This window comes from Gracilinanus agilis, chromosome 6 (assembly GCF_016433145.1).
Source record: "Gracilinanus agilis isolate LMUSP501 chromosome 6, AgileGrace, whole genome shotgun sequence".
Classification (NCBI taxonomy): Eukaryota; Metazoa; Chordata; class Mammalia; order Didelphimorphia; family Didelphidae; genus Gracilinanus; species Gracilinanus agilis.
In genome coordinates this window covers 195032112-195040825 of record NC_058135.1, presented here as the reverse complement: position 1 = coordinate 195040825, position 8714 = coordinate 195032112, and positions in this window count along the sequence as shown.

Here is an 8714-nt window from a genome sequence, read left to right as displayed (position 1 = left end):
TCGCTTGAATATTCTGAATGCTTATTGTAAAAGTTGACAACTGATTTATTTCTCTCTGGTTAACTAGCATCAAGGCCACTGTTACGCAAGCCAGCCCAACTAGAAAGGAACAGACAGGGGTGAAGTGAAAGATTAAACATGAAAAACCAAGGTCTTCTCTCTTTAGGCAAGGTAGGAAGGGGAAGAGAAAGCAGAGGGATGAGGAGGGTGGTGTTGGTAATAATGATATCAAGGGAACAATATCATGGAGAGAAAACCAGAGGAATATACTAGTTGAAATCACTGAGGAATCTCACCTCAACAGGCTGAAGTCAAAGGAGCACTTTGAGATGACATGAAATATAACCACACAGAACAAAAGGAAGCAGGCATGGTTATGTTACCATATTGTTTTCTTTCTAATAAGGTTATGCATTATTTCTTGTCTTTCAAATTTGGGGCAAGGATGCCAGCAGCTATCCAATAGTCCAAGAATAAGTCTGGTGAAGAGTGCTGAAAACCCACCAAGTATGTGAGATTCCAATGCAGTGAATGGATTGGCCCCCCTACTCTATTTTTCATTGGTCCATCGTTTTTATTGGTCATTCTTATCTCATAGGCTAAAGAGTGTTTAGACTCTTTACTCTTACCAACTGGTTACACTAAGGAAAACTTAATTTTACAACACTGAATCACCATTAGGATGTATGATCTTAGTTGTTTCTTCATTAATTGGTGGATGGATTTGTACTTAAATCATCCACACTCCACATGGATTTTTATTTGTAAGCAATGTCACATGAAGTGTGGCTGTGGGATAGAGAGAGGCAGCCAGGGCTTGAGGCTGTAGATAGATTCATTTTTGACTTTGTGTTTCCAGTGCCTAGCACAGAGCTTGGCACATAGGCTAGAGGTCTAAGAAGAAATGCTTCCCCTCAAATGCAAAGAAATCAAAGTATTGGTGAAAGATAACACATGAACCAGTGTTTATTTCCAAGGGTGCATTGCTGAACATATCTATAATCCTTTAGCAGTGAATACTGTAATCATTTACCACTCACAACAATATTAAAAGACTGAGGCACTTAGATCATGTACCTATCTGTCAGGAACTCGGGCCCTATAAACATATAGGTTTCAGCTGCCATTTAAATAGCAGTATGGAGCATTAAGAACAGTATACAAAGAAGCACACCTACACTGCTGCCAATGGAGTTATGGTTCCCCTTTGTTCAAAGACCACAGGCAGGGAGTGATACAAAAATGAGTCAGGCTCCATCCAGGAAAGCACAGCCAAGCCTTTTCAGTTCTTGAGCACAACAGACCACGTGATCTACCTATGGGGGAGTGGATCAATTTCATGGACTTTTTTGGGGGAGGATATTAAATAGAGGTTGCAGGCGTTTGGGAGTATCTGAATACTACAATCTGGAATCTGGTGAATTTTAGGAAGGTGAAGAATTTTCTTATTAAGGATGAAATTTGGAATATCATAAACTAAGTTCAATCTTGGGGACAGTATCAACAAAAGAGAGCCAGGAAACATACTTTTATCATGGAAGCTTCAAATACTTGAATCCAGGTTAGTTAGATAACTAACCTAAAACTCAGCAATTATGGGTTATACAAGTAAAACTTCCCTTGTTGGTCCAGGGGGCTACTGGCATTCATGAGAAACAGTCATGGGTTTGGGCAATAAACATGTGAATTTGGCCAATATCTCTGTCTGCAAATACCATGCTAATGAATGCTGCTGAATGACTTCCATAGCATATCCTTATTCATGGGGCCTGATGCCATTAAGCACCACATCCTTTTTCTGACAGGTTTATTGACTTGACTACTGTAATTAATTCGAGTTAGCAAAGCCTCGACATTTCAAATTGGAGTTAGCAAAACTTGACATCTCAAACTAGTATTTTATCTGATGAGTAACTGACCATTTCCCCCTTCACCTTACTGACCATTCTTGTCTTCACCACTACCAGAATGTATTATGCCAAAGGGAAAGTTAGTGAAACAGGAGCATATGCGACCAAGATGATGTTTTACAATTATTAATATTTGTTTTATCTAAAAGGCTCATGCTAGGGTTCCATCGACATGTCACTACATCCATAGCTGAATAGTTAAAAATTCAATCATTTAGGACGGTGATTGACTGAAATTTAAGTCCTGGCTATCATATAGATCCAATTTCTGGAGAGTTGACTGAATTTCTCTTTCCCTGTAGATGCATCAGTGCGGAGCAGACTTAACTGAGGTTAACTTGCCAAAGGGCAAGTTGTTTGATGTGAGGACTTGTTGGAAAAGATCATCAGAGAAGGGTTGCTAGTCTTAGATGCCACTACTATTTGATTAATCAGGTATTATCAACTGATTATAAAATTACTTGATTTGAAAGTTCACATCATAGACTGTGTGACCAGTTTGGTAACCTAGACTACCCTAGGAAGGTGAATAATTAATCATTATCCCATAATAGCATGCACACACTCACACTCCTGTTAGCAAGTAGGAAAGTGGTAGCAGAGGGCAATGCCTCCAGGTAATATGATACATTACTCAAGCAGATGATTAAAAGGTACAGTTGCCAAGCTTTAATAATGCTAAATGGTCAAACCAAGAACAAGCATAACATCATGTTTTAGGATTGAGGGAGACTTTTCAGTTCACTGGCAAGCAATGTTATGAATAAATAAGAAAGCAAAATGAGAAAGCATTAGTATGAATGAGGTAGGTACCTGTTTTCCCCAATGTCAAAGTCAATCATATGAGAATACCTTGGAATTTTCTTCAGTGTCTTGCTTTGGGTTATAATCCAAAGTACAGAAAAATTTGGGACTAAAATAATTTTTATTGGTTTACATCAAGTAGTAACATTAAGAAAGGTTGGAGTATCTTGTTCTTGAAGGAGGCAAAAATAACATCGCCAATTAAATATTTAAAAAAACTATTCAGGATTTTACCCCTTAATATCTCTTTCTTTCTCATTTATCTTTGGATTTCACTTAGATGTCATCTCATTGAAAAGCTGCCAGAAAAGAACGAGTTAGGAAGATAATAATAATTCTGCAAAATGCCCCTGATGTTCAAAAATGAGTTAAAGCACAGTTACTTCCTAGAAGTTATTCTAGGATTTTTCTATTTACTTTCTTCTCTAATAGAAATTAATATATAAAAATGGTCAATATGCAAATTTAAACATCACACTAAATACTCACATTCAGTTAAGTGCTACATGCATATATTAAAAGCAAAACAATCTTAATTTTTTTCCATAATAAAGACTTGATATGCATATGTAATTGTTCTAATTTTATTTAATCACAAAAAAGAAGATGGGATTTTTTTGGTCTTCTTTAAAACTTCTCATACTTTCCCCTTAATTAATTAATTAAACTTCATTCCACCTGCAAAAGCAATGGTGATTAGATGAATCTTGTCAATGGGTTTGGAAAGTTAGAAAACAGAGAAGCAACATCAGCCCCAGACCTAGAATTTAATTTATGGGATCACTCTCTACCAATTCCAATATTCAGAGGCAACTCTATCCTCACTTTTCCAATGTCTAGACATCCTAAGACACTTATCAAGAAGAGACCATCCAAAATGAATGTGGCTAGTTAGAAACTAATATGAAAATGAAGCATTCCAAGGGTTTGAATAAAATGTAGCATTTGGAAGAGGACAGATGTATGCAAAGATATATGAAAAAAAGACCTTTAAATATATTGTACAAGTTAAAAGGAAGGGACCTCAGTCAAGTTCAATGACACAGGATCTTTTAAAAAGAAGATAATAATGTAGGTAGGAAGTTGTGAATCAAATGTTATCACTCCTGCCCCACAAAGAAACACTATTCACTTCCCTCTTGGAGAAGCTTTCTTTCGTCTCAATATATTAACAAACACATCCTAGCAAAATGAAAATGGGCTGCAGTGAGTCTATCAATAGAATCTATATAGAATTTTTCCCTCTAGGGATTAATTCAGCTTTTGATTAAATCTTTCTGAGGTTTAAAACATAATGTTACAAACCTCCAAGGAACTACTGTACTATTTGTGACCTTCTTTATTGCTTTCTACTGTTTGATAAAATAGATTGATTTATAATGGTGTGTGGTTTGCTTAAAAATAAGAGATATCAATGTGAATTATTTAAATTTCAGATGGAGAATAAATATGGCAACCGAGGACTGTTTAGCTAAAATGTATTTACAATTAATATCGAGTTATATGTACAGAGTTAGTAATACCAACATAAAATTTAAAAATGCCATAAATTATATGCAATATAAGCTAAAGAGACCAAAAATGATAACCTTCTATATATCCCCAGATAGAATTTGGACTCAATATTAACAGAATATTATCGATTCTGACAGATATTTTAGTTTGACAGATTTCTTAATTCAGCTAAGGACTATTTCTGAATCAAAGATTCCTATTCATTTTACCTAACGTTGACTTCAGTGATAATTTTGCCATTAGAAATATCAAAGTCAGAAACAACTTAATGTTTTGTAGGAAACTTAGTATCTCTATTTGGAGGCAAGATGTCTCAAGACCACCCCAGGTAACTAAGTCTTCAGGTGAAGCCTTCATTTCCTCTCTTCTCTCTTCCCTTAAGGTAGACAGAAAAATGAAGCCTTATGAACATCCGACTCTGATGTCAACAAAAACGATATGACACTATTTATGATTTTCAAATCAGTGTTATTGGGTCAGGGAAGGAAGTGAGTCCATTTTATGATGTTCTCTAAGGTCGTCTTTCTGTTTAGAGAAAATGCACTTGATCACACTGATAGTTCAGCCACAACCCTATTTCCTCTGGAATAGAGAGGAAAGGGATTAGAACATTGCTTATTCTCCCCAGCATTGACAGCTACCTCCTTTGCATGTGGGTCAAATCATCATAACCATAGCTATTCAGTAGCTATTAACTTGTCCCAGATTCAACCCGATGACAGAAGAATGAAATACTAAGGTATGAGTGCCCCAGAGAAGTTTTGTACGCTTTAAGTAGAATTGTTTCCAAAGCAGAATGTTAAGCTATATTTTCCCTTGGGGCAATGATTGTTGCCTAAAAATGTGTTTTGCCCAGATTACAATAATAAGACAGGGATAACCCCTAGAAAAATATCACATGTCAGGTTTTCAACTATTGTAATTCATTTTAGAAATTTTTGTGTCTACCTTTGTTCTTTAGCTTATAAAACAAAGCCGACTCTAGAAGGTTTATGTTACATTAAAGCTGAAGTCCTACTATGGATATAGAAAAGAGGCAGAGAGAGGAGAGACCGTAGAGTTAAGGAGAATGAGCCCCAATCATGACAGGGGTTTGGTGATGATAAATAAGAAAGCAGAAGTGGATTTGAAACATTCGTTTCCCTTTATTAACTCAGTGAGGCTGATGTGTACTGCACATTAAAAAAAAATCACAGGAATTTCCATACAATGAATAAAACCACAACAGTACATGTAGAATTGGCAGGTGGAAAACAGCCCATTGAGGGCTAAACTAATAGTTCACTTTCCCCGTTCAGCATAGTTCAACCAACAGTATAACACTTTCACCTACAAATCTTTAAGTAGCTCCATCCAATCAGTGGTTCACATTATTGAAAATGTCTGTCACAGAGGTACAAATTTAGAATCATCACATTATATTACATGGCTATTCTAGGTCATTTATAGATCAGGTCTTAGACTACAATGATTGAAGTTCTCATTACAGCCATCACAAAGGACACAAAATCATTACCTACTGTAAGCTTACACCTAAAGGCATTAAAAGGTTTCCTTTTTTTTTTTATTTTAATTTTTCCAAGTGACCCAACCATTGTGCCCCAATAGAGCAGACCCTCCTCACCATGCTGTTTTGGGTGACGAAAACCCAACACGTTCTACGTCATTTAGCCCAGATGGATCCCCCACCCCACACGTAACCCCTTAATTCGAAGATATCTTAGTTTGGAGTCTCAATCAGTTTGTGGTAGGTGGAAATTACTCGGCTTTGTCTCCTTAAAAGGCCCACATGTATAAAGCACCAGTTTAGTTACCAATATTGCAGATGTGATACTTACCACAGCATGAAAGCAACAGCATACCGTTCATCTAAAAGACATACAGATCTATGCTGAAATGGGCCTCCAGTAATGATGTGGTACATGTGTTCATTGGAAATGTTCTCTTAAAAATAAAGGGAACATAGTTTACATTTTTGATGGGCTACCCACAGTGTCTGTTTAAGATATAAAAGAACTATTCAGATGGTTTAGTGATCCTTTCTTTGCACTAATTTTATAGGCAATTTGAAGTCCATGGAGGAAAGCTATCTTCATGGAAAGAATATTCATCAGGCCAGTGAGGAAAAAAAATTAAACCATGACATAAAATCCGTGTTGCTACCTTTTAATAAATTTAAAAAAAATATTTATGTCAGCAATTCAGGGCAAAAGAGAAAATGTATTTAAAACTGGATCACAAAAATTTAAAGGCAAAATAGGTAATGCATCTGGTGGTCCTTGAACACATAATATGATATACTAAATATTGATTTCTTAAAAATAATTTATTGCTTTTAATAGTCTTTTTTATCATTATTCTACAACAGAAGATACTCAAAATCCAAAAAGAAAAACTGTAAACTTTAGTTTGGCGTTCACACAGAGTTAAAATACCTGCATTTTAACCTACAGAACAATAAGAATTAGGCGGATTAAAGGTGTTACTGTTGTAACGCAGAACCAGTGAACAAGTTTTTTTATTTTTTTTATTTTTTGATTTTTTTTATTGCTCTCTATCTACATAGAAATAAGAAGCCAAAAGGTCAAGCAAGCATCCGACAGGACAGACAGTGGAATCTCTCAGAACACAATCTGCTGGTGATAAATGAATGCAGCTATCAAAATCAGCTGCATTAGCCTGGGGGTGAAATCAGTTTTAGAAGATTGCACTAGGGGAGGGGGAGAGAACAGAAAGATTAAGTAGGTAGGTATACCGTATCTTTAAAACAAAGTTATGAATGCCAAACGGTAATCAAATATCAATTTATAAACTTGAATACATTCTCCAGACTTTACTGATTCAGCTCCAGGGACTCCCCACTCAAGATGAAATCCGCACGCTCAAGATGGAGGTTTTAGGAAGTTTCCATTAAATTTAGGAGAAGCAATGTTATCAAGAACAATGTCACGGTCACATTAGGAGGCCATGCTAGTGCAAGCAGAAACATTGCTTCTGTAAAAGCTGAATTTCCCAAATGAAGTGCTTAAAATTCCCACCTGACAATTGTCATGCATCCTGGGTATAACATTTCCACTGGCTTTCTTATTTTTGCCACCTCATAATTTATAATAAATATGCTATCTGCAACTGATAAATATGTCTCTTTAGTAAACAAAGGAATGAAGTATCAGTATTTATACAGGATGCATAACTGTAAAAAATATAGATAAATACCATTCTTGAACTCTGCCAATGAAGAGAGATACTGGCTTCAAAGATAGATTTCATACACACATAGTAATTATTGTAAAAATCATACTATAATTATTACCTCAGCATTTTGTATCAAATTAAAATCACGAAAAATAAAACAAAACAGCATTTTAAAAAGATCTTTGACCTCTAGTTTCAAAACTACTGTTGATACAGAAAATAAAAACATTTCTTAATGATTATCCATTGAGAGACTTTACATAAAATCATGATCTCTTCTAGAAAAATTTTTAGATGAGAAAATTTCATCCCCCTAACAAATCCAGTGTATAAAACTTCAAAGAAAAACAAGCAACAAGAAAATGTGGAAAAATATCACAGAAGTGGTGAATACCTTTTGGGGGCTAGGATTTTCCTTGACAACAAGCTTAGATCAAAGCTCACCGAAGAAGGGATGAATGTGCATAAAGCAACGGTTTGTGTTTTTTTTTTCTTTTTTGTTTTGCACTCAACAAACACACACACTGTCTTTTTTTTTTTACAATCAAATATATATAAGCATAAGTTCAGCTTTCTAAATATGTTAGTGTACAATAATTGTTTCACCTCCTAATTACATTTGAATATTCTTGATTAAGAAAAATTGAGCAGTTTTGAAAAGAAGGCTGCATTTACAGTGCATAGCTGTAACAAAAAAAGAACATCGTCATAGAGTATATACACAAAATAAAAATACTCCATTGAACATCTGTAAATACTTAACTACATTGGAGAATGTAGTAAATACACTCACTATCTGAACACATCCCAGATAGTTCTACCCAACTCTCCTTAATAACGTAACATCGTGTCCGCTCATCAGAAAGGACTGCTGAACAAGTTGCACGTGTGACCATTGACAAGGCTTTTAGAATCTGCTGTGGAAGACCAACATGTGGGACATTTACATGGGTGTCAGGATAAAGGATGAACTACAGAAACTTCAAAATGTTAAGAGGTTTAGGATTCCGGTGCCCGCTGTTTATGCTTCCATCCAGGCTCCAAGGTTGACAAGAAGAAAAAGGGAGAAAAAAAAAACAAGAAAGAGAGAAAAAGTGGGGGTTAGGGGAGGAGAAAAGGGGAAGAGGGGCAGAGAGAGGGAGACAGAGACAAAAGGAGGGACATAGAAGGGGGGATGCATGGAAGGTGGGGAGAGAGACAGACAGAAAGGGAGAAAGGGAGAGGGAGAGACAGACAGACACAGAGAAAGGGGACAGAGGGAGAGAGGGAGAGGGAGAGGGAGAGAGAGAG